This window comes from Desmodus rotundus, chromosome 4 (assembly GCF_022682495.2).
Source record: "Desmodus rotundus isolate HL8 chromosome 4, HLdesRot8A.1, whole genome shotgun sequence".
NCBI classification, from domain to species: Eukaryota; Metazoa; Chordata; class Mammalia; order Chiroptera; family Phyllostomidae; genus Desmodus; species Desmodus rotundus.
In genome coordinates, this window is record NC_071390.1 from 82,689,139 (window position 1) to 82,716,464 (window position 27,326).

At 43.3% G+C, this 27,326-nt stretch overlaps 1 long non-coding RNA gene across 1 annotated transcript in view; it reads left to right on the top strand.

Moving 5' to 3' along the window:
- LOC128780665 (uncharacterized) overlaps positions 1 to 26,254 on the top strand; it is a 45,461-nt gene extending 19,207 nt beyond the window's left edge. The window contains exon 3 of the long non-coding RNA XR_008426655.1: positions 25,432 to 26,254. This is a non-coding gene — a long non-coding RNA (uncharacterized lncRNA). The remainder of the gene's footprint in view (positions 1 to 25,431) is intronic.
- The last annotated feature ends 1,072 nt before the right edge of the window (positions 26,255 to 27,326 follow it).

Here is a 27,326-nt window from a genome sequence, read left to right on the forward strand (position 1 = left end):
CTTTGCTGGATACAGTAATCTTGGATGTAGGTCCTTGCCTTTCATGACTTTGAATACTTCTTTCCAGCCCCTTCTTGCCTGTAAGGTCTCTTTGGAGAAATCAGCTGACAGTCTTATGTGAACCCCTTGTAGGTAACTGTGTCCTTCTCTCTTGCAGCTTCTAAGATTCTCTCCTTCTGTTTCATCTTGGCTAATGTAATGATGATGTACCTTGGTGTGTTCCTCCTTGGGTCCAGCTTCTTTGGGACTCTCTGAGCTTCCTGGACTTCCCAGAAGTCTATTTCCTTTGCCAGATTAGGGAAGTTCTCCTTCATTATTTGTTCAAATAAGCTTTCAATTTTTTGTTCTTCCTCTTCTCCTTCTGGCACCCCTATAATTTGGATGTTGGAACATTTCAAGATGTCCTGGAGGTTCCTAAGCCTCTCCTCATTTTTCCGAATTCTTGTTTCTTCATTCTTTTCTGGTTGGATGTTTCTTTCTTCCTTCTGGTCCACACTGTTGATTTGAGTCCCAGTTTCCTTCGCATCACGATTGGTTCCCTGTACATTTTCCTTTGTTTCTCTTAGCATAGGCTTCATTTTCTCATCTGATTTTCGAACAGATTCAACAAATTCTGTGAGCATCTTGATAACCAGTGTTTTGAACTGTGCATCCGATAGGTTGGCTATCTCTTCCTCACTTAGTTGTATTTTTTCTGGAGCTTTGAAGTGTTCTGTCATGTGGGCCATTTTTTTTTTTTTTGTCTTGGCGCGTCTGTTACTTAAAGGGGCGGAGCCTTAGGTGTTCACCAGGGCAGGGTAACGCTGGTCTGGTCGCTGCACTGTGATGCTGTACGTGGGGGAGGGGCTGAGAGGGAGAAATGGCACCTGCTCCCCTCTCCACCGGACCTCAGTCCTTCACTCCACTACCCACAATCAAACTGAGCCCCTCTGGTGCTGGTTCCCGAGTGGGTGGGCTTGTGCACACTCTAGGCCCCTGTGGGTCTCTCCAACGACCTCTCCTGTGAGGCTGGGAGTCTCTCCTGCTGCTGCCCCAACCCCCACGGGCATTTTCAATCAGAGGTTTGAGGCTTTATTTCCACTGCGCTGGAGCCCTGGGTTACTCGGTCTGCTTCACTCCCTGCTGTTTGTCTGGTTTATCTGTGCGCGAATGTGGGGCCGCAGGGTGCTACCCGCCACTCTGCCTGCCCCGTTCTCTGCCACTCTGAGTCCGGCCCTCTCAGTTTATCTGCGTGAACGTGGGGCTGCAGGGTCTACTAGTGGTCAGACTGCCTGCTCTGTTGGTCCCACACTCCGCTGGTCTCAGTCCCGCCAGGGCAACGCGAGCCCTCTCCGCCCCGGCTGCCTGTCTCCGCCCCTCCTACCGGTCTGGATGAAGGTTTATTTTTTTATTTCCTTGGTGTCGGACTTCCTTGCCATTCAATTTTCTGTGAGTTCTGGTTGTGCAAGGAGGCGCAGTGTGTCTGCCTACGCTGCCATCTTGGTTCCTAGCATAAGATTTTGAAGATTTATCTATGTTGTAGTATGTGTCAATATTTCATTTCTTTTTATTGCCAAATATTCCACTGCATGGATATTTCAATGTTTTGTTTACTGTTCACCAGTTGATGGACATTTGGGTTGTGTCCACTTGTTGGCTGTTGCGGATAATGTGTCTTCATTCATTCATTCAAATATGTTTTCATCCTTTGGGGTAGATCTCTAGCAGTGGAATTATTTCCTTACAAGAGTCATCTTTATGTTTAGAGTCATCTTCAGAGTATTCAAAGTTCACGAGTCAGTGTGCCCGTGGGTCGGTTTCAGAATTACTTGCACATGGTTTTCTTCTTTGCCCTCAGCCTGGAACTCTACTGATGCTGGGAGTTGAAAGAGAATGAGTTAATATTTATATAGCACCTTTAATAGAATGGACACTAGTCCAGGTAGGTGGCATTCTGTCATTTTAGGTGACACTTTGGTCCATGGTGGTGGATCAGTAAGACAGTGAGCTAAATTGTTTAAAATTACACCATCTCTGTAGGGGGCACTAATTTTGAGTGGGGCATTATACTATTCTGATCTGGGGAAGAACCTTTCTTCTTTTTGAAGGGCTTCACTTATAAATTGTTTTCTTCTGAAGCTCTAGTAGTCAGCCTCATGCAAGTCTGGAACAGTGGTAGGAAAAAGAGAATTTCAGTTCCAGTTTCCCTGTTTTTCAGAAGCATGGAGGACATTATTTCAGAATCTGAGTTTTGTTTCTGTCCTGATGATAAATGTGGAAAGTGTTCAGGTTAGATGGTAATAGGCTTCACTGTACTAAAGGATGCAAAAACCTGGAGAAGTTAACAGCTGAATTGTTAAGCAGATTGTAGGGAATCCTGGGCGACTGGTTTGCTTTGGTTGGAAAAATTTCTGATTGCTACACCAAATAACATTTAACATGTGAGGCACTGCGCATTTCCATTTCTGCTTTTGACCAACAGGTTATGATGCCTTCTTCATAATCTGCAATGCAGAGTGCCACCATTTTTGTTGCTCTCAATTGATTTTAAAACAGTGGGCATTGGATTGCATATGTTTACATTGGTAAGATGTTAATGGATATAAAGAACGGGTTTTTTGTTGTTCTTTTTAAAAAGACTTTATTTATTTTTAGACCGAGGGGAAGGGAGGGAGAAACAGGGAAACATCAATGTGTGGTTGCCTCTTATGCACCCCCTACTGGGGATCTGGCCCTGTACCCAGGCCTGTGCCCTGATAAGGAATTGAACTGCTGACCCTTTGGTTTGCAGTCTGGCACTCAATCCACTGAGCCACACCAGACAGAGCTGAAGAGGTCTTATTAAAGCTATTGAAAGCATGATGTGGTCCAAGATGTGTTAAAGAGAAGAGTGAGTCTAAAGGGGGAGAGAGAAAAAGAGACATCTTGGGCATTGTAGCAACAACATAGAATTAATTAACATTGGCCCTGATTGGCCAAGATAACCTAATTTAGTATAGACTTAATCAAAGTTCTTGCCTACTCTCTATCTTTTTCTTCTTCACTTTATTTTTTTTTAAGATTTTATTTATTTATTTTTAGAGAGAGGGGAGGGAAGGAGAAAGAGAGGGAGGGAAATGTTGATGTGTAAGAGAAACATTGACTGGTTGCCTCTTGCACGCCCCCCACTGGGGACCTGCCTGCAACCCAGGCATGTGCCCTGACCGGGAATTGAACCAGCAACCTTTGGGTTCATAGGCCGACCCTCAATCTACTGAGCCACACCAGCCAAGATTCTTCTTTTTCACTTTAAAAGAATTTTTTTTTATCATAGAAATAGACTTTAGTAGAAGTAGAAAGAATATTTCATTAACCTTCAACCCTTTCCCCAGACTTAACATTTCTCAGTATTTTGCCACACTTTAAAAAATTGTTTCTTATTTTTCTTTGCTGAAATAGTGTAAAGCAAATCCCAGGCATCTATTTTTCACTTCTGTACCCTTTATGCACATCTCTAAAAAAATGGTTATTTTCATACATAACTGCATACCAGTCTTCCTACCTAATAGAATTAACATTTTGAATTCATCTAATAACTAGCCCATATCTAGACTGTCCAAATTGTTTTAAAATGTCTATTAAAGTTGTTTAATCCTGGTTCAAGCAAACCAAAGTACATATACTTCTCATTAAGTTTTGTTTCTTGAGTCTTAATCTAGAGCATTTACTCTTTTTTTTTTTTTAAGGGGGCAGTAACTGGTTGAAAAAGCTGATTTGAATGTATGTGTTACCTTGTGGATTTGTCTATTTGCTGCCTCTTAACGATGAATGTAACTTGTTCTTATGTATAACTTGTTCATATACATATATACACATATTCTTTGCTGCTGTATATATGTAGCAGCACAGAACGTACGGGTTTATTTCTAGGAACTGGCCCATGCCTAGACAGGTGAGCTAATATTCAAGCTCTCGGATGGCTTCTAAGGGATGGGGAAAATCATTAATCATGGTGACTGATTAAGAGAGTTAGTCCAAAAACTATGGTATATTTACACAATGGAATTCTACGCAGCAGAGAGAAAGAAGGAGCTTATACCCTTTGCAACAGCATGGATGAAACTGGAGAGCATTATGCTAAGTGAAATAAGCCAGGAAGTGAGGGACAAGTACCATATGATCTCACCTTTAACTGGAACATAAGCAATAGAAGAAAAAAGCAAACAAAATATAACCAGAGACATTGAAGTTAAGAACAATCTAACAATAACCAGGGCGGGGGTGGGGGGTGGGGGCGGGGATAGTGGGAAGAGGGTATTACAGGAACTACTATAAAGGACACATGGACAAAACCAAGGGGGAGGGTGGAGAGGGGGGAGGGAGGTGGGTTCACCTGGGGTGGGGTAGAGGGATGGGGAGAAAAGGCATACAACTGTAATTGCATAACAATAAAAAAAAAAAAAAAAAAAAAAAAAGAGAGTTAGGGTCCTGGTCACGGTCATGCTCCGGGTCATGGTCTCTCCTGGTTGGGTGGAGCCAGGGTGGGGGTTAGTCGATCAGGGCATCCCACCAGGAATAATTTTATCCTGCGGACTGGCGGGATTATCTTTTGAGAATGCCTGGAGAAGTTTATAATTGTCACAATTCAGTGCCTGGAGGTCAGTGAGCGATGCTCCCAAACATCACACCACCACAAAGAACTTTCTGGCTCCAGACGGCAGTAGTGCTGAGGCTGTGAATCCCGGTGGCTCTGTCCCAGGGATTTCCTGGAGAATAGAAGTTAGCTCTAAAGCTCAGTTGATTCAGGATAAGTCTTTTTGCTAAAAACAGTGGATTGAAGAGTCCAGCAGTGCTGGCGGTGGTCGGCATTGTGATTTGGGTGCTGGTTCCAACAGTATGTCACTTTGGGAAAGTGCACATGTGAGGTGTGTACTTTTTAAAGTCTGTAATATTCTGATTTCTGACATTTACTCGGAAAAATTTTCTACTCCTGCTGTGCGCCTTCATTTTCTTTGACTACCACTGTGATTTTTAGATACATCAAAAATCTTTAAAACATCCTTCCTTGAAAGCTCCCTTAATATTCAATTCCTTTTAATGTGAGAGACTGGTAAAGATGGGGGATGTAGCTGTCTCGTGACCTCTGTTGGAATGGTTGTGTCTGTTATGACCAAGTTAGAGGGCTGCTATATTCCTTGCCCTAGAGAGTCACCCTAAGGGACCGGCACCTACACAACAAAGTGCAAGTAATGTTTGGCCACTTGCACTTTCTACAAAAGCTTAAAGGGATAGGAGGGAGGGGAGAGAGGGAGCCCGCTTTCTGATGGGATGACTTGAAGTGAGACGGCTGTCCTTCATGAACAGTGGGATTTGGGAAAGGGGAATTTAGGGCAAAAGGCCGGCGAAGGTGGGGAATGCCTCAGGGGTGTTCTGGGAACCCTTGCTGGAGAGCTGTCTAAAAGCCAGCTTCTCTCCCCCATCTCTGATAAATGGTTGGAAGGAAAGGCAATGGATTTTCTTCTGACAGTTTGTTCTGACTGGGGCCAGGGCTCTCGTTTGCGAATGAAAGGACTGCCGTCGGAGTCCTTGAGATCACAATGAGCCCTGGCTCTTTTCACATCAAAGTGCGAAAGCATCTCCAGGGGTGATAAATGGGGGCTGCGGGACTCATTACTTGTAAACAAAGCTGTGGGATGACCTCTAAATTTTTTTTTAATTAAAAGAAAACAGGGTTTACTAGTAGTGAGCGTGGGGCTGCTCTTCGTTTGAATTTTGACTCCTTACAGTGAAGAAGACCTTTCTTATGGTTATCAGGAGGCGGCCCGGGTTCCTCCGGCCTCAAACACAGGATCACTGAGCTCTGCCCCGGGTGGCCCCGCAGGTATCCTTAGGGGTAGAGATTCGAAGTGCTCTGGGTTCAGCTGTGTTTCGTTGGAACGGGGCAGAATTTCTGAGCCCTGTTTCTCTGGGAAGACTGAGGGCAGAGACTCGCTCGGCTCCGGTCTCACCCAGTGTTAAGAGGAAAACTTCCTTAGTGGGTAGTGCACGAAGAGGTCAGTTTTTAAGGAAATTCTTAGAACTTCTTAAAGAAAACCAAAGGGTATTTGTAAGTTTACATTTGAAGTTTAAAATTAATATTCCTTTTATTTGTATGGTACAGGGCTTTGCATATGCTCAAAACCTTTAACAAAAAAAAACTGTTTGAACACTTTATGTTCAATGTTTATGTTGAAAGCAACACTGCTTACAGTATTTAACATTTCATGTTTACATTGAAAGCGATAGTGTTAACACTATTATTAACACTAATAATCTAGCATTTTATGGAACCAAGATTCAGGAACCGCTCTCCACATTCAACCCTGCAATTGAAGGTCCACTTCAGTCAACTCCCCTCTGTGTACGCAGCTCCCCATCAGGTTTTTCTGTTTTTTTCACGTGGCTTCTTCCTTGCTGTCGGTCCACGTCCTAACCAGATTTTAAACAACTGGAGGTGAGAAGCTGCCCTTTGTAACCTGAGCGCAACTAGTAAGGTGCTGAGCACTGAAGAATTCTAATGTGTTTTCTGACTTTCCAAATGTTTGGTAATCACCTTCTGGGTGTTTCTTCCAAACAAGTTGTGAGACTTGAGAAAGGAGCAGAGGTTGCAGCTGGAGGGGAGCCCGTCCCCAGGGCGTGGGTAGAGAGCTGCTGTCCTGTAGCTGAGGTATTCTCTGATGCAGATGAGAGAGTATTTCAGGCCTTCCGTTCCCTTGGTGAGGATGGTGAGAATGTGGGAGGCACTGCTGGTTGACACTGCTTTTGTGAGTTCAGATGCCAATGGCAGCTAATACTTAAAGAGCCATAGTGACCAGATTTTGTGCTAATAAGTATGATAGGCATGATTTCATTTCCACCTCACAGCTTCCTACGAGGCTGTATTTTACAGATGAAAAAAGAAAAGGTTAAGTGACTCATTGGTGGCAGGTATTCAGACCACCTTCTTTCTGTCACCAAACCCAAGCCCTTAATGCCTGTCCCACATTGTCTTGGCAGAAGCTGGTGGCAGTGAAGTACTTTCTGAGCTCTGGTTTGAAGCCCTGAGGCTTGGGCCAGAGAGCCTGAGTTGACTGTTCTTTCCTGACGGCATAAAGGAATGTTAGGTAGAAGCTTGTTCCTGGGAGATTGCCTTAGCACGGCGGCAGTAGTCAGGGAAACACGTGTGTCTTCTAGCGACGGACCAAAGATGATGCCTTTACACTGGGGTGTGGAAGGTGGGGTAGAGGCAAGAAAGGACAGGAGGTGGATGGCATGACTAACAGCTGATGGAAGGAAAAGATGAATTTAGTTAAAAAGTTGAGGGATGGCAGTGGCGCCCACCCTGAGGTAAGTTAGCGTCTCCGCCGTGTGCCTCTTTCAGAGCTGCTTGTACCCCTGTGGCGAGGCGACGTGTGCTGTCCTGGAGAGCACTTTGCAGTCTGAAGAGCAGTGCACAGATGTCAGGGGGTGGCCCTGTCCATAAATCAAGCTCTCAACGGTTAGAGGCTGTAGCACTTCTCGTTTTAGATTATCTTTCAACATCCGGCAGAGACTTACTTTCCTCCAGTGAGCTCTTGATACCCAGATATGAAATCGTCCTTAATTTAAGAATGGAGGTGTTGATTTTCAGATAAGACAGAGAGCACAGTATATATCTTGTCTGAAAAGTACATTTTAAAAGATGTGTTCCTCAGCTTGTAAAAGACCGAAGAGTTGAGATCAAAGACGATGAATGGAGTGAGATGTGAGACTATTTGGGACAGTTCTGAATATCATTCTTACTTTTCCATTCTCTCCTCCTGTCCTCAGCCTCCAGTAGTGACTCGGGTGAGGGGAGCTGCCCCTACAGGCTCTCTGAGACGCTGCCATTGAATTTTCACCTGGAGAGGCAGCCTGTGTTCAAAGAAAGACTTGGCTTTGAAATCAGTTAGACCTGGGCTGGAGTCCTGGCCCCACTGGATGGTGTAATGCTGCCAATTTACTTAACCTCTCCAATTCTACTTCCTTTATCTGAAAATAAGAATAATAAGAATTATGTGAGATAATGAATTTTTAAAGACCCAGCTGAGTGCCCACACTGAGTTGAAATTTAATAAATACAGAACAAAAAACAAAAGTAGGTTTACAGTTGTATGTGAAACAGTTTATCCTCGTATTATTTATTGATTGTTGTATTATTTTCCATTCGAGCAACTCTAAACCTACTTTTGCTCCACCCTGTACTTTCTTCCCGTTCTGTTGACCTGCCTTTGGTCATGTTAGTGTTCAGGGCCTAGAGAATTTGCATCTGTGGTGTTCCTAAGGCCTCTGCCAGGAGGTTTAAAAGTTGGGGCTCTCTGCAGCAGTAGCCTTCTGTGCCTGACACCTGGTCTGCGATAGGAGCTGGCAGTGTGCAAACTGATCGAATGTGCCTGTCCTGGCTGGTGCTGCTCAGTGGGCTGAGCACCAGCCTGCAAACGGAAAGGTTGCCGATTCAGTTCCCAGTCGGGGCACGTGCCTGGGTTGCAGGCCAGGTCCCCGGTAGGGGGCATGTGAGAGGCAACCACACATTGCTGTTTGGCTCGCTCTGTTTATCCCTCCCTCCCTCTCTAAAAAATTAAGTAAATAAAATCTTTATAAAAATGTTAAAAAAAATGTTCCTGCTGACTGAACGTAGGTCACTATGCTGAGTTTTGCTTGTTATTATGGGATTTATATTAAAAGTTTGGGTGGGTGGCGCTATACATTCATTTCTCAATAAAGTCCTTATTAATTTCTTTTTCCTATTACATTAAGTTTAGGGTTTGCGTCAAGATAAGTGTGCCTAATTATGTGTAGAGAAAGTAGATATTTAATTAATACTTTTTACCCTTTTAAGTTAATAAGAAATCATGTATTTCCTTCAGGTTAGTTTGATTTGAAATACAGGGTCTTCTCTTTTCATGATAATCCAAGATCCACTTATTCATTCAGCAAAGACTTGCAGAGGGCCTTCATGTCGCAGGTGTCTGCTAGGATGCAAGGGAGGGATGGAGAGAGAAGGGACTGCAGGTGAGTCCTGGGCGCTCACACTAGAGCTTGCATTCTGGCTGATGGACCGCAAGTGCTGATTTCAGCTCACGGGTGTTGCCCTCTGCTGTGTGAAGGTATTACCATCATGTTGTTTTCATCTAATGCTTTAAACTTTTTTCGAAGCATTATTCACCATCTGCTGTTGCATTTTAACCTCACAGGGGTCTTATAAGGTAGACAAGCTATAAGAAGTTAAATGGTTTGACTGAGATCCCAGAATTAAATAAAACTGTCCTGTCAACCTGGGATGAGTTTTCTCTCACTTTCCCAGCCCCTCTTCCTCCCTGAGTCTATCAAAATCTTACTCATCCTTCAAGGATCTACCAAAATAACATTCTCACCACTTTTATTAAGTATTCAAGACTACCAAAACTTTGACAGTGTGTAAGTGTAGCACAGCGACAGGAGAGCTTTTACAGGTAAGTCTTCTAATACTGCCTTCACAGTGTGGAAATTATGCTACATCCACCAAAAGAGGGTCCTTGTCTACTCAGATACTTTAGTATTCACCTCAGGAACAAATTCCTTTGCATTTGGATTCAGATTGCTCTTGACCATGAGACCTTTGAGAGAGGAGCCTTCACTGGTAACAAGGTCATTAAACTGGTCTTGGATTTGGTCCATAGTTTGTGTGAGATCTTGAGCTGGAGTAAACCGGTCATGTTTTCTTCCTCTTCAGCATTTCTGTGAACTAGCATTCGATAAACTCTTCTCCCCATAACTCCTCTTCAGCTTGTCTGCTGAATTCCTCTCCATCTTCCATCCACATGTACTCCAAACATGGATTGTCGTCTTTGTGAGAGGGCCTTTCATGGTCACATCTGCATTGATGATTTTGGGCTAGTACTGCTGCACTTGGATCTTTCATGGATAGTGTTGGTTGTTTTTTTTTAACCCAGTGCCCAGCAGCAGGGATGGCAGCCAGTGAGTCTGAGTCAACCTCTGGATCGCCACAGGCAGTGCCGGTCTCCCACTGGACACTGGATGCGCCCTTTGCCCCTGGCCTCCCAAAATACCACCTCTTCTAAAACTCTTATCACTGAAGAAATTTGTTATTTTGTGTACTCGCATTTTGCCTTTACGTCTGCCAAATTTCAACTAATGCCTGTGTGTTCTAAATTCACCCTTCAGCACCTGCTCTGCTATAATGGACTCAAAGCATTTCTCCTTTGAAGTGAGTGCAGTATTAAAGTTGGTCAGTAGATGGTGCTGGAGGGACATTACTTGAGTCAGGGAAATTCCCTTTCTGGTTATGGTTGCTGCTTTTTCTTGTGGTTCCTGCTGTACCCTGTGAGCGTGCAGTGTGTGTGTGTGTGTCTGTCTGTCCGTGCAGAGGTGCTATGCTTTAGCCAGGAGCCCCAGAGTGTGAAGTCACTTGGCATTTGGCAGCCCTTGCCTTGGTTCTGTACGCCCAGACACTGGCACAGGCCTTATGGCGCCGGACAGAAGTACCAGCTCCCTCTGTGCACCGGCCAGCAGCTTCAGCTTGCTGGTACCTGAGGGGGTTGTTTCCTGCCCACCAGCTAGCGCGGACCAGTCCCAGCGAACTTCTTTGCTGTCAGTGAGCGCAGCCATATCCTTGTCAGTGACATCTCAACTTCGGTTGGGGGGAGGCACCCCTCTTCAAAGTTAGTCCTTTCTTGAGTACTTTCTCTCAGCTTAGGGTGCTCTTTAGAGTTTTCTTTATGTCTTTATTCCTCTATCATCAGTTAATACTTTTAATATTAAGCATCTGTTCACATTATTGTGTGGTTTCTCTCTCCTGATTAGACCTAGATTGATACAATGTTTATTTCCCTCAGTGTCGTGTTTACACATAAGTTTAAGTTTAAACTTTGTTCATACCAGACGTTGTTTAATCCCTCAGCATCATCTCTGTGCTTTACCAATAACCAGGGATTAATGAATGATTGGGTTTGCTGCTGCTGCAGTTGTTACTGTCCTGGAGAGATGCAGGATGGATGATGGTTCTAATGGGTATTTATTTTCCCTTTCTTGGAAAAACAACCCAGAGTTCTTGTTCTGTTATTCATTGGCTACCTAAGTGTTTCTGTGAAAGCCGGTAACTGTTGAAGCAATTACTGTTGACTCAACTGTTAAAAACTACATTTTAGGGCCTGCATATAAAGTCTTCAGAATTGTGTCAAGAGCGATTTACTCCTGCCTAGTTGTTTTCACTGACCTTTTAAAAACAAGTGGCTTTTAAGTACAGCAAGCCATGTAGCCAACGGTGCTTAAAAATCACCTGTATTTCACTTTTTAGGCTAATTTGTCAATGTCATCTCCCAGTGGCTTCTTTTGTCTGTTTTAGCCAGAATCTTAGGCTTGGGTTAATGTTTAGGTTCTACACACATACTTGCTAAGCTTTTTCTCTTACCAACCCACGAGCAAAAGAGGAGGCATGGAGGGTACAGCCCATGGAGGCGGGGAGGGAGGTTTTGTTTCCATTTAGCATTCTAAGCCTGTATCTAGGAAAGCAGTATGGCCAGAAAAGCAGGAATATTGCCTGTTTTTTGAAGATAGGTACTGCGTTACGACTCACAGAGAGGAAACTTTGATACTTGGTATCATTATGAGACTTCTGCATTTTTGAATCCTTAACAGTTACTTGGTTCATCCAGTGTGCTGGCTGACCCTTTAAGATATGCTGCGTTCAGCTCGTAGGTATTGTACATGACTTCCCTTCCCCAAGCCTGACCTTCTTCCTCAGTGTTTGTCTGTCATCGCTCAATTTTTTGCACCTGTCTCCCTCCTTACCCATTCAGATGACCTTTTCACACTTGATGCAAGATTTCTCTCCTTACGAAGACAGGATACATTAAAACTTCCAGTTTGAAAAATTAGAAGGTAATTACTTCGAGGAAGAAAATTTTGTTGTTTCTCTTCAGAAGGACTCATACCTGGCATCCTTAGAATCAGGGAGTTAAGTGTGGTATTTTTGAAATACCCTCCAAGTGAGGGTGCTGTATCCTCCAGACCTCCCTGAGGTAACAGCTTCTGTCATTAGGATGTTTCTCTATGCTCACTTTGCTCTCTACTTTAGAAACTTCCAGGGTTCCCTATCACCTACAATTCAGAGTTGGATTCCCTTAATGTGGCATTCAAACCCTTCCTCCTCTGGACCTCAGCCATTTCTCAAGCGTCACCTCCCAGTTCTGGCTCTTCCCCCAGCCCTCATCCCTAGCTGTACAGAAGTTTTCACGATTCCATTTTCAGGCTTTTGTCTTTCAAGTACCATGCCTTGGCATATGCTGTGCCTTCCTCCCATCTCTGCTTCATTCATGCATTTCTTCACCTGTCAGAGGAGTGCAGAGCTTGACAGGAGAATATGGGAAGGGCACCAAGATGCAGATTTGGAGAACAATCAGGGAAGACTTCTTGGAGGGAGAGGTTGCTAGGCAGAAAGTTAATGTATATTTAAGAGCTAATCAATGGAAAAAGTTGGGTGGTGGGATGCAGAGAAGAAAAAAAATGTATTCCAGGTTAAAGGAAACATACTTGTGAAGATTTGGGTTAAAAAAACAAACACAGCCTGCCTGGTGTGGCTCAGTGGATTGAGCATGGGCCTGTGAACCAAAGGGTCGCAGTTCGATTCCCAGTCAGGGCACTGCCTGGGTTTCAGGCCAGGTCCCCAGCACGGGGGCAGGTGAGAGGCAACCACACATTGACGTTTCTCCTCGTCTCTCCTTCCCTCCTCCTTGAAGAGTAAATAAATTAAATCTTCAAACAAAGAAACAAACAAACATAGGGCCCCTTTGAGGAACTGAATGAACTTCGGCATAGCTCTGGAGCATAGAGCACCAGGCCAGGAAATGATCGGGTGGACCATACTAAGAAACTTAACTTTATATTTAAGGGAATGGGAAGCCATGAAAGAATTTTAAGAAGGGTAATGGTTGACATGAGTTTAGAAGGTCATCTGTCAGATGGAGAATGGACTATAGTGGGCAGGAGTGGGAGCAGAGAAACCAGTTGGGGGACTATTAAGTAATCCATGGGAGAGCTGGAAGGAACCGAATGGCTTCTGGTTAATTTTGGAGAAATAGCAAAAATTTCTAGGTAGATTGTAGGTAGTTAATAGTGAAATTTCTAGGAAAATAGTAGGTAGGTTGGATGTAGAGAATGTATAAAAGAGAAGGGTCACAGACAATTCATCATTTGGCTTTGTGCCTGGGAGAGACTGTTGTCAGGATGGGAAATCTGAAGGTGGTACAGGTACTTTGGAGGAGAGTTTCAGTTTGTGATACCTTGGAAAATCCTTGCAAGGGGAGGTGTCAATCAAGCAATCGGTTACGTAAGAATAGAGCTCAGTGGGGATGGTGTGGGCTTAAGAAACACATTTATTCGGTAGAAATTAAATCTCAGTTGTACATGGCATTTCCCTAGGAGAGTGAGAAGATGAGAATGCTAGGAAGAGGAAACTTAAGTAGCAAGAAGGCTCAAGGACATTGAGAAGGAGCTGCCAGAGCAAACCAGGAGAGTGCTGCCCTGGGGGCCGAGAGAAGAGGGCGCTGAAAGAGTGGTTCAGAGCTTCGGGTGCTGTTCAGTTCCTGGCGTAGTCACCTCTGCTGTGCCACTTCCCTCTCACTCCTAGGCAGTGATGGTCTCCTCCTCAAAGATGCCATCGTCTATTATGACACTTATTTTCTTAAGTTGCTTTTATGTTCATTTTCCTCACAAGAGTCTGTCATGGGACAGCTGCTTAAGAGCTGCCACCTTTGTTTCTCCAAAGGCTAGCATTGTACTTGGACTTCAGATATTCACACATTCAATGTATAAATAATCAAATAACTTTTCAGGAAAATGTTTGCCCCCTGGCTGGTGTGGCTCAGTGGATGGATGCGGCCTGTGAACCAAAAGGTCACAGTTCAATTCTGTGTCAGGACACATGCCTGGGCTTCGGGCCATGTCCCTGGTTCTGGTTGGGGGCCAGTGAGAGGCAATCGATTGATGTGTCTCTCACACATTGATTTCTCCTTCTCTTTCTCCCTCCCTTCCCCTCTCTCTGAAAATAAATAAATAAAATCTTTTTAAAAATATTTACTTTTTTTTTCAAAATTTATTGATTATAGAGAAAGAGCAGGGTGGTGGAGTGAGGGGGCGGGGGGGGGGGGAGAGAGAGACATTGATTTGTTGTTCCACTTAATTATGCATTCAAGGGTTGATTCTTACCTGTGCCCTGACCGAGGATTGAACCCACAACCTTGGTGCATCAGGACAATGCTCTAACCAACTGAGCTACCTGGCCAGGGTGTAATTAAACAACTTAAAGATGAATGAGCATTGGCCTCTACCATTAAGAAATGGTTATGGCCCTGGCTGGTGTGACTCAATTGGTTGAGCATCATCTCACAAAGCCAAAGGTTGCCAGTTCGATTCCTGGTCAGGGCACACGCCTGGGTTGCAGGTCTGGTCCCCTGCAGGGGAATGTGTGAGAGGCATCTGATTGATGATCCTCTCCTTGTTTCTCCCTACCTTCCCCTTTCTTTAAAATAAATAAAATCTTTTTTTAAAAAAAGTAAGAAATGGTTATGTCTTCTTAGTGATTTGCCTGATTTTTATCTCTTCGGATTTAGGATTTTTTAAAATACGTCAACACTTTTTCACTCACAATGGCAGAAGTATGACATTTTGACTGCCTTATTGTTGTGATGGGCAAAGACCTCAGGCACAACACTTAAGTGATCTTACATAGGGGCTTACACGAGGGGAAATGGCAACTCTTGTAAAAATAAGCTGGTTTGTGGGTGGTAGTAAGCTGAGGCAAAAGATTTATGAGCAACATCCTGTTCTGGGATCACTGCTGGGGACAGAAGAGGGGGATAAATGGCTATATAAATCAAGAGGGCAGCTCAGGAAATAAAGCCTGCCATAGGGCCTCGAGGGCACCCTTTGAGGGTGCCTTTTGTGTAACACATGGGTAAAGAACAGATAGGTGGTACTCTTCTTATGTCTGCGTGGGGGTTAGTACTGGGTTGTCGTAATCCAGGTTTCCAAAGGGGAAACGAGCAGGAGAAGCAGAGAATGGCACAGCGGGCCCCAGAATCATCTATAGTTTTATAAATGCCTGCTGAATTATGAAGAAAAAGAGAGAGTAAAGAGGCCTTTGGCGGGGTGGGGGGTGGCGCTGGGGGGCAGATCACTGTGTTCATTGGTCTCAGGCCTCACAAGGTACCTGCCGCATGGAGGCCTCCCGGTTGCTTCATGGATCCGCATTGCTTTCTACTCTAGCTCGCGGTGGGTGAGAGAGATCCTGATGTCTTGGCCAGAGAGTGAATTACTGGGCCTGAGAGTTTTTTGTTTGTTTTGTTTTTGGTCTTTTCAAATGAAAGACACTTGAATCAGTATATCAGTAGGGGATCAGATTCTACATTAGGATATACCTAGAAAATAGAGAATTAAGTAGCTATTAAAAAGCATAAGATAATTCTGTACGTCTGTACGTACATGATACGGCATGATATTGTGTACAAGTCACAGTAGAGTCAAAGGCATTTCCTATTTTGGGGGGGTAGGAATATGGAGCTATATCTGTGTAAACAGACATAAAATGGCTCTGAAAGGCATTTACCCATCAACCATTGCACAATTAATCTTGGAAATAGAATTATTTGAGATATGTAGTAGGGTTTTATTTTTAGAATCATATACATTGAAGCATAATTTTTTTCATCATGCACATGCATTAATTTCATAGTTAGGTTTAAGATATTAAAATAAAAACATTTCTTACAATATTTGAAAAACTGTAGGAATGATTCTTTATTCTGCTTTTTAAGAAAATTAAAACATTGTTCCTTCACTTATTCATTCAGCAAACATTTGTGTTCCTGTTGCATTTCAGGCATTGTTCTATTCAGTGAGGATATAGCAGGAAAACAAATCCAATAACACCCTCCTTTCCTGGAGCTTCTGTCCAGTGTAGGGGAAGAGACGAAACCTGTAACAGGTCGGGGTTACAGAGCAGGGTTGCTGAGGTTAAACAGTGTTTGGTATATGAGGGAAAGGTAATACTATTTTACTTCTACTCATCAGGAAATGCCTGTCTATGAGCTGAGACCTGAGGGAAGTATAAGCCAGATGGATTACTGGGTAGTGTGGGGGGCGGAAGTGGCAGGCGGAGGTGGCGGGGGAGGTGTGCAAAGGCCCTGAGGCAGCAAGTGCTGTGTACTTTAGAGAAACACCTAGGCAGCCAGTGAGGCTGGAGCAATGATGAGGGGAGAATGATTGGGATGGGGTCTGAGAGCTAACAGGAGGCTAGATTATGGGGGGCCTTGTAGGCTGTTAGAAAGTTTTAGGAGTGATTTGGAAAGCCATTAGAGGGTTTTGACCAGGGGAGTGGAACTATCTGAATGTCCTTTCAACAGGGTTGCCTGAGAAGCGTTGTGGAGTAACACTGGGGTGGACAGGAGCAGAAGCATTTCGGGGGAAATTGTCCCTGCAGGGATTATACTTCCCTCTCACTTCACAAACAGAAGCCAAAGGTTTGGTACAGGAACATGAGGCATTACTGTGAAAGCCACGTTCAACTGAATTTCCTGCTTGTCACTTCAGTGCTTGCTCTGTTGTACAGATAAAGGTGTCTGATCTGGAAATTTCCATTTGTTAGCATATTATTATAGCATGTTACTTTTAATAGCTAGATCTCTGCTGAATTAGTATCAACGTGGACCATGATATGTAGAGAATGTCCAGGGGCTCAGTTCTCCTCTTACGTGCAGATGATCCTTCTGATCTGTGACATTTTCTAAAATTCTGGGTCAGCACGTAAGTGTCACTTGTTCCGTGACAGGGTTAGGGCACACCCACACATTCAGTTCTCGTGTTGCCTGCAGGCATTGAACAGTGTTTAGCTTACGTTGGAACCACCCGTACTGTGGCTGTGTGTTGACATCAAGGTATATTTGTCGCCCTGACTGATGTGGATCATGGATTGGTTGGTTGGGCTTCGTCCCACAGGGTGAGAGGTCACTGGTTCGATTTCCAGTTGGGGCACATGCCTGGGTTTGGTTCCCAGTTGGGGCCCATAAGAGAGGCCACCAGTCAATGTTTCTTCCTCACATTGGTGTTTCCCTCCCTCTATTTCTCCCTCACTTTCCCTCCCTCTCTCTAAAAATAAATAAATAAAATCTTTTTTTTAAAGGGTGCACTTGTCTGTCACAAGGCTGGTAAATTAAAGAGTTCGTCAAAAGCTTTTTAAGTGTTGGCTGTGCACAGAGCACTAGGCTGGGGGACACTTTGAGAGCTATATTATAAATTGCAATGCATACTATGACTTTAAGGAGTTGGTAATCTGTTGGGTAAAACAGGCAAAAGCATTAATATTATTATAGAGTTTAAGATGATAGGGAAGTACAAAGGAGGTAGAGATGAATTCTGAGCAGGGGTTTGGGAAAAGTTTTATGAATGAGTATTGAGGTTTGGAGAGGAGCAGAAGAGGCATTTCATGCTTAAGGGACAGGCACAAGGGTGACATGGAAGGAAATGGATGCGGAGGATGATCTGTTACAGCTGGTTTAAAGCATTTACAAGGGGAGAGAAGGAGAGAGGCAGTGAGTGGAGTGGGGCCATTCCACCTAAAACTGAACCGTTGCTGCAGTTTGGCGCGTTGGCCACTGGCCACATGCGGCTGTTGAGCACTTGAAGTGGGGCCGGTCCAATTTGAGATGTGCCGAAAGGCTTCAGTGCACACAGATTTCCAAGACTGTGTCTGGAGAAAAGCGTAAAATATCTCATCAGTAACTTTATATGGATTACAAGTTAAAAGTGAAGACATTTTTGGGATATGTCGGTTTTAAGTAAAAGATTATTAGAATGTATTACACTGGCTTTTTAAAAAGCTTTTTAACATTTTAATTTACTTTAGAGAGGGGTTAGGGAGGGGAGGAGGGAGAGGGGGAAGGGGAAAGGAGGCAGTGGAAGGGGGGGGGAGAGAGAGAGAGAGAGAGAGAGAGAGAATGAGAATTTGTTGTTCCACTTATTTGTGCATTCATTGGTGATTTGGGTACATGCCCTGACTGAGGAACGCACAACCTTGGTGTATTTGGACGATGCTCTAATCAGCTGAGCTACCCTGCCAGGACTTGTACTGGTTTCTTTTTAATGTATTTACCAACAAATTTTAAAAAATTACATTGTAGCCCCTCTTATATTTCTATTGCTCATAGCTGATCTAGGGCATGGCCAGTAGCCCTAGAAGAGGGAGTAAAAGCAGGGTGAATGGAAAGAAGGGGAACCACAGATGTAAACTGGGAACAGAGCATCTCCAGCATGTACACAGTCGGGGCGGAGGAGGTGTCAAAGGCACCCCTGAGGCTCCTGGTCTTGGTGACGACAGCGTCTCCAAGGAAGGCGCTCCTGCTCGCAGGCGGTGGAGGGCGGGGGACAGTGATGATTGCATTTGGGTTCCGTGGATCACAGGCTGTACTCTAGGGAGATTAATTTGGCAGCAAAATGTGGAGCTGGCAGAGACTGGAAGTGGGGAGACCAGTTAGATGGGGTCCCAGGCCCGTCACAACTGGTTGCTGCAGTTTCTCGGAGGGGCAGGGTGAGAGTGTGATGTATTGTGCTGTAGAAATAATCTGCAGAATTGCTTGGTAGTTTATACTGAATTTTACATTGGCCTTCCCAATTCTGCCTCAAAAGGTCCCTGATTTTTTTTTCTTAAATTACCATACTTTTATAGTAAGGAGAAAGGGAAATAATATACAAGTTATGGTGTGACCAAAAACTGTCAATGAAAGTATTTTAGAGTAGTATAGAAACTTACCTTTAACTTATTGTTTCTGGTAGCAGATTTATTTGGTAAAGAGAAAGGAAGTATCCAAATGACAGATTTGCTGAGCTTTGTTTTCTAGAATAAAAATGATGACTAAGAAAGTTATTATGAAAGCCCTCATTTTCTTTTCTTTAATTCTATTTATTTTTAGAGAAAGGGAGGGAGAGAGAGAGGGAGAGAAACATCAGTGTGTGATTGCCTCTCATGCACCCTCTACTGGGGATCCAGCCAGCAACCCAGGCATGTGCCCTGACTGGGAATCGAACCAAGGATCTTTGGTTCACAGGCCGGGGTTCAACCCACTGAGCCACACCAGCCAGGGCAGAAAGCCTTCATTTTTGAGAGTTGTTTTTATTTATTCATTCAGCGAGTACTTACTGAACATTCACTAAGTCTAGTGGTACATTACAGACAAGGGTCCCTGTATTTAATCAGGGAGATAGACACAGATAAATTATGAAACCGTGTGCTAAATGCTCTAATGGATGTGTCACGAAAGTGTTACAGGATCGTAGAAGGCAGTGATGCGTCCTGAACACGATCTTTCTTGTGAGAACCATGGTTATTCTGGTTCTTTTCCACTTTCTTTGGGGGTTGGGGGGTTCACCATGTTGTTTGCACCAGTGCCATGGCAGAATTCAATTTGTCTGATTAGATTTTGTCCTACGTGAACTTCTGAGTTTGCGTGGCTGCAGTGACGTATATTGAACACGTTCTCCTTCTTGTGGCTATTCCACCATTCTCACTTTGGTTACTGTCAAGTTGCTTTTCTTCTAAGGTTTTACGTGCAGATGAAGATATTCGACAGGAAGTGCCATCAAGAATTAACTGACTTGTGATTTCCTGAAAGGATCATATTTCTTCTAATTAACAGTTTTCATATAAAATATCTTAAAGGCTAGTATGTGAAACCACAGGAAAGCATCTAATATCCCCTTAAAAAGTTGGTCATAATGTTTTGGTCACATGAGTTAAATTCAAAAAAGAATTTCGGTTACTAGCACCGCTCGGGGGTCGTGCTGCAGAGAACAAGCCATCGGGTGGTGGTGCGGGCCGTTCGGCCGTCCTTTCCGGGCTCAGAGTCCTGTCACTCTTGCGTTTGTCTTCTGAATGCTGTTGACATATGCCTGTGTTTTCACAACAGGTCTAGTTCCCTGTACCTCGAGCTACCTGCTGCCTCCTCCATCCTCCTCTGTTCTTCAAAATGGTCTTCCTAAAACCACAGCTGCTTACGAAACTCTGCTGGATCATTGCTGCCTAAAGAAAATATTGCAAGTGTCGTTGCAGCCTGGTGTGCACTCACTTCCTTAGCCGTTGCCGACTTCTCTTGGGTGCCCTGTAGTGGAGCACAAGTTTTCGCTCTTTCCCCCCAAAGCCATGTCTTCCCACGCCTCCCTGTTTCTGACCGTGTTGGCCGCACGCCTGGGGTGGCCTTCCAGCACTACTTTGTTTTCCTGGGGAAATCCCATCTATTCCCCCCTTAACCTTTATTTGATTTCAATTCAGCAAACATTTCTTGAGGTCTTCCCATGCACTGTGTGTTGGGGATATAAAACATGTTAAGACAGTCTCTTCTTCCCCTGGCTGGGTAGCTCATTGGTTAGAGTGTCTTCCTGATACGTCAAGGTTGCCGGTTTGATCCCTGGTCAGGGCACATAGAGGAGTTAACTAATGAATGCATGAATAAGTGGAACAACAAATCAATTTCTCTCTCAACATTTTTTTGGAAAAGAGCCTTCTTAGGGAGCTAATAGTACAAAGAGGCAGGTATACAAATGGTTATTAATACTCCCACGTATATACTAGGTTTAGGTGTGGAAACACAATGACAAAACAGTTGTACTTCCTGCTCCCATGAAGGACGTAGTCTTGTGGGTGAGAAGAGGTATCAAATTTTAAAATTGATCTGGGAGAAGTACTGTGTGGGAGAAAAACCAAAACTCTTTGATCTGAGAAAGCAAGTGACTTGGGAAGGGAGGAAAATCAATTTTAGATTAAAAAAAAAACAGCAAAGGAGGGCCTCTCTGAGGAAGTGACATTTTAAAAGAGATATTTAAACAAGTAATTATACAATAGTACAGGACTGTAAAGGTTAATTATCATAGGGGGAGTATAGGAGACCTATGTGTAGAAGTGTAAATGCAATGAGCATTAGCACACGGTGTGGTGACGGCAGTGGTACAGGGCTGTGACAGGGCACTTTGATGGGAGGGGCACACGGTCTTTGTTGCCCTGCAGTGGAAGGGTTTGGTTAGGGGTGGTTGAAGGGCTTTCTGTGCAGAAACATGGAGGTTTAAAACAATTTGAGTTGTGTTCAGAGAATTTAAAGTAGTTTGGTATTAAGTTTTATAGTGCAAGGAGCCACTGGGTAGGAAATGAGGCTGAGAAGTGGGTGGTCAGATGGTGTTTCTGGATCCAGAACTGGGCTCTTTCCTCAGCCTCTCGAATTCTGGTGCCCAAAGCTAGGACAGAGTTTTCTTTTAGAAAAATCGAAATAACAACAATAACAACAAAACCTTCTAGGGCCTCCGTGTTGTCACTTGTAAAACTGAGATGGTGGTAGCACCGCCCTCATCAGGTTATTGAAGTCACGGACAAAATAGGCAGCGTGGGCCTGTGCAGCCAGAGGGACGCAGTGGCAGGTGAACTTGACATCATGAACAAATTACATAAACTGCTACTTACCAAGTGTTCGGAGCAGTGGCCAGCACACAGCAGGTACCCACTCAGCGCGGCTGGTGGCGGGTGGACGTCGTGTGGTGTGGAGATAAGCCTTGACCTATTGCGGACCCGTGAAGGGTGCTTGGCAGTGAAATGACTTGGTCATGCCTCTAACTTCCCAGCGTCATCTTACAGTGAGTGTGAGCGTGTGAGCTGGGGAGGAGCTCACCTGCTCGCCTCACCTTTCCCCCTCACTCCCTGCGTAACTCCTGTCCCTTCCCCTGTGTTTCCACATCATTTTGTCTCTACCATGGCATTTTTTCATTGCATTTTATAACTTGTACTTCTTACACAAGACTGGGTCCCCTCAGGCTGTTAAGGCCTGTGTGCTACTCATCTTTACGTGCCCGTGCCAACAATAGTGCCTACCTCTGGCACACACTGGATGCAAGAAGTATTTGTTGAATTTATTTGAAATGTTAGCTAGGGAGTTGCCCTAACTTATAATTCGGGAGAAACGTCCTCCCATGGGTAAGTCTGGGCATGCTGCTGTGGGAGTGTGTTTCCGTTCTTTCATACGCCAAGTATTTACTGAGAGCCTGCTGCACATGGTGCCACGGGCGTGCAAGGATGAGTCAGCCGTGGCTCTGCCCTGCGTTGGGTGCCCTCTCACAGCCTGAACTGCGGGTGTGAAGGAAAAGGTAAATGACTGCTGGTGGGTTTAATGAGTCCTAAGCTGTGAAGTGGTTTAGTTGTATTGGGGGTTTTGTTTAGATGTGTAATTATTTCTTACTTTGGTCAGAGAATCTCAGAATTAATTTTGTTAATGATGCCTCATGGGCGGTAGCTTATTTCTTATTGTTACATTTCATTTTTATGTCATGACAGAATCTGTGTAGTAAATCGCAGAGTGTAAAGTTTCATTATAAGCCTGCTGGTTTCTCAGATTTTAATCCTGAGTAGAAATGATTTTGCTCATGTGTGAGAGAGGATATATATCCTTGTCCTTGGACAAAATACCTTGCTGGGCTCTTGTTGTTGGAGGTACTTTATAATCAGTGTGGAGAACCAGGTTTGAGTAGAGGTACCTAATTGCAGGTTTTCATTTCAGCTGTAGTTTTAAGTTTTTGGCTTTATCTGTCTCTACTTTTCTTATCATACTTCTCTGACACCTGTAGCCCTCACCACCAACTGCCTTTATTCTTTCTTTTTTTTTTTTTTTAATAAAAAAGGCAGACTTACTCTGTTGTGACCATTTCCAAATCTTTGCTTAGATCAATTCTTTGCTTAGACCATCTCTAAAGCTTAAGAAACTATGTCTTTTAACCTGATGAACTCCTTATTGAAAGTTTGCCTCAGATAACTCTCAACTCCAGTGACCTTGAAACTATGGGGACCCCTGCTAAACACTTAGCATTCACTCCCACGGCCCTGTGTCCTGCCCTGTTAGCACTCACCAGGCAGGTCCTGGAGCACCCGAACCTTCAAACATGCCTAGATTAGATGAACTGATATGAGAAAAGCCTATCTGTGGTTGGGAGGGTATTTAAATTACTCAGATTTTTTGAAAGAGTGTGTTTAACAGTTCTTTTTTCTTAGTGAAAAGTTAATTTCAATTTTATTTTTTAAAAGATTTAGTTTATTTTTGGAGAGAGGGGAAGGGAAGGGAGAAAGAGAGGGAGAGAAACATCAATGTGTGGTCGCTTCTCGTGCGCCCCTCCACTGGGGACCTGGCCCAGGCATGTGCCCTGACTGGGAAACGAACTGGTGACCCTTTGGTTTGGAGACCTGCACTCAATCCATTGAGCTACAGCAGCCAGGACAAAAAAGTTTATTTTTAAATTGATAACTTTATTATTCTAAAATATTACGCCTGTCTAAGCAGTTGCATTAAAAAAAAATCCCGGTAATGTGAAAAGATGCTCAATCATGTGTAAGAAGAGATACAAATGAAAACTAGTGTACTAAGCTGTCGTATCTGGTCTACCAGGGTGGTAAAAATTTGCCGGCGTGTTTTCTTGATAAGACTGTAAAGGGGAAAGTACTGTGCTCAAACCCAGCTGGTGGGAATGCAACGTGGTGCCCCTCTGAGCGGAGTCTGACAGTAGTAGGTGGCAGAGTTACATTTGCATTTACCCTTGATCCAGCCAGCTTACTTCCAGGAACTTCCCTCCAAGATACACTGGCACAAATAAGAAGAGGATACCTGCAGGTTTATTCATTACAGACTGTATGGAATAGCAAAAGACTGGGAAGAATCCAAATGTCAACAGGGAGTTGGGTTTAAAAGATCTGGTATTCAGCACAATGGCGCATTGTGTATCTATAAAAGGAAATGAGGACTCTTACCATTGTGTGATCTCTCAGAAATAATATTTAAAAAAATACGATGCAGAGTAGTGTGTAATTATGCTATCTTTAGTAAGGAAAGAAGAATATGAAAATGTATATGTATTTGCTAATATTAAAAGAATAAGTAAGAGAAGAATAAACCAAAGATGGGTAGGGGTCACAAAAAGAGAAGCTAGATTTTGCTGAATATACCTTGCTTTGTGGCTCACTTTGGAATCACTAAATGTTGTAAATAATTATAAGACAATAGAATCAAAATGGAGGGGGGTCCTTAAAAATCGAAAGCTACACCTCGACTAGTGTTGCCCAGTGGGTTGGGCATCCTTCTGCAAACCCAAAGGTCACTGGTTCGATTCCTGGTCAGGGCACATGCCTAGATTTCGGGCCAGGTCTCCAGTTGGGGGCGTGCGACAGGCAATTGATCTATGTTTCTTTTGCACATCAGTGTTTCTCTCCCACTTTTTCCCCCTCCTTTCCCCTTTCTCTGAAAATAAATAAAATCTAAATGACAACAAACTCACAACTATCAGCAAATGAACCTAAAAGAAAAGACAAACAACAAAAACTAAGCAAACAACCAGAACAGGAACAGAATCAGAGAAATGGACATCCCACAGAGGGATTTCAGACAGGAGTGGGAGGGGAAGAATAGGGGGGAAAAGGTACAGGGTATAAGAAGCATAATTGGTAGGCATAAAATAGAAGGGGAGAGATAAAAATGGTATAGGAAACAGAGGACTCAAAGAACTTATATGTACAACCCATAGACATGAACTAAGGGGGAGGAATGCTGGAGGGTTGGGGGTACAGGGCAGGATAAAGGGGGGAAGACTGTAATAGCATAATCAATAAAAAAATACTTTAAAAATAAAATCTTAAAACAAAATTAGAAACTACAATGAGTGAACAAATGAATTTAATACTTTCTCAAGTGGTGGTTTATATTTACAGAGGAATTACAGTCAGTTTTTGCTTTGCACAGTTCTAATTCCCATAAAATTAAGTTATTATCATGGTTTAAACAACACTAGTTCTCTAACTATAGGGGGGGGAATGTGGGAGGGAGGGGATGGGCAGGATGGAGTGGAGTGAGGGGGGGAAATTGGACAACTGTAATAGCATAATCAATAAATATATTAAACAAACAAACAAACAAAAAAAAAACAACACTAGTTCTCCAACACAGTGGTTCAAATTTCAGTCAGCATAGCAATTTCATTAAGTACAAACTTTGCGGCTAGCTCATTACTCCACAAATCAATATATAAATAATAGATGGCATCATGATCATTAAGCAGTCACGTCACTTCTTTTAAAGCCTGTTGAAGCCCTGGCTGGTTGTAGCTCAGTGGATTGAGCACAAGCTGTGAATCAGGGTCGCAGGTTCTATTCCCAGTCAGGGCACATGCCTCGGTTGCAAGCCACGTTCCGGGTGGGGAGCACATGAGAGGCAAGCACACATTGATGTTTCTCTCTCTTTCTCTTTCTCCTTCCTTCCTCTCTCTCTAAAAATAAATAAATAAAATCATTGGTCAGACATTGGTCACGATCAATTTCAATTTAGTTCATGCAAAGGTAGCAAAGCAAGGTTGTGTTGTCTCCTTTCTTCCCAGCGAAAAAGCCATGTGACATATCACATACATGGTTCATCAGAAGAGAGAATTGGGCCACAAAGACGAAAGTGCAGGGAAGAAACAAAAAGTGACAGCTGGAAAGTGAACTTCTCATAGAGCATGAGTGGAGTTAGAGACGAACCAGCCTACTGGGAATGTGCGGCCAGAGGAACGCAGTGAAGGTGAACTCACGTACATAAAGGCGGCCATTGTGATGAAAAGGAGGACGGTGTCCCAGAGGAAGTGGTGCCTCCCAAACACCCGAGCTGAAGGCACTCGGAGACATTATGCCACACTGGAAGAGCAAAGGATAAGATGTCGGAGGTTGATCTGCACTTAGAAAGGAGTGTAACAGTTTGCCAAGTCAGAGAGAAGATGTTTGCTTTGTGCCATGTTATGTGATAATGAGGAGGAGAGCCCTTGTTCAAGGAACGCTTAGATTTTATTGACACACAAATTAAATCCTCTATTTCTTAATGTGTCTAATGTTTTAAATTACAGCATACTAAATAAATATTAGTTTTACTATTTCTGTTCATTTCCCTATAAACTGATAATTATGTTATATATTATTTGTATGTTATATATAATTTGTTACTTGTGTGTTTTACATAGCGTGTTATTTCCCTATAAACCTATAGATAACTTAAAAGTTTTTAGACTTTTGACAATTTGGTAAGGACATGGGACAATTATAATTTTTCCCATTGATTATTAAAACTGTTTTACGAAATTTCATCCTGCTTTGTCCTTTCATGGTCCAACACTACTCGGCAAAATGAGGATTATTTGTATTTCAAGTGACTGAAATGACAAAGAAACCCTAAACTGTCCTCAGCAAACATGTTCAGGAAAGATGGAGGTATTATTGTATTTGTAAATATACAAAGTTTTCAGTGTAGGACAAAAGAGATACAAACAAAAACAAAGAATTAAGTAGAAAACACTATCATCCTAAATGTAATAAAAAATATTAGTGGAAACTCATGATGTATATTATCTTTTTAAAGTTGCATTTACTCTTCTGTTCCCCCCCACCACCTTTTTTTTTAAAACATAATAATCACCAGCCTAAGAACAGGGCAGCTCCCAGGCTCCCCGCGGTGTGGATAGTACAAACCACTTCCCACTAAAAGGAACCAGGGCCTCGGAGTAAACACTGATTCTAAGCCTGGGTCTGGGAATGCACAAGATGAGCCTAGAATTACTCGTCATTACCAGAAAGCAAAGCACTTTCAAACACCATTGGGGTGATAGCAAACACCACAAAAACTTGAAGTGTTTCCCAGCAGCCAAAAGTCAGTCAGCGGGAGCATAAAAGAAAAAAAATTGGCCCTGGCTGGTGTAGCTCAGTGGGTTGAATGCTGGCCTGTGAATCAAAGGGTTGCTGGTTCGATTCCAGCAACATGCCTGGGTTGCAGGCCAGGTGCCCAGTAGGGAGTGTGTAAGGGGCAACCACACATTGATGTTTCTCTCCCTCTCTCCCTTGCCCTCTCTCTAAAAATAAATAAAATTTTTTAAAAATATATTTTTTAAAAAAGAATAAAAGCTGTAATGGATTAAAACACGTCAAATATGTTTGATCCCATGGATTTGAAATGATACTAAAACAACAAAGCCGCTTAGTCACCTTTGGAAAATGGTAAGGAAACTGATTCATAATTTAAAAAAAAGAAAAGAATTAAACATGTATTCTGGTTTCCTGAACAAACTAAATTATTAGAGAGGAAAAGTTATTTGCAGGAAAAAACTAGCAAATAAAGACTGATAGCATTGGAATGTTATCATTCTAATATTTGCATTCTCAAACTGGATAGGCGGTGATTACCAGTAGCTGATAGTAAATGTCACTAGGTTTAAACTTGGTGAGAAACTCTTTAATGGAAAGGTTTAGG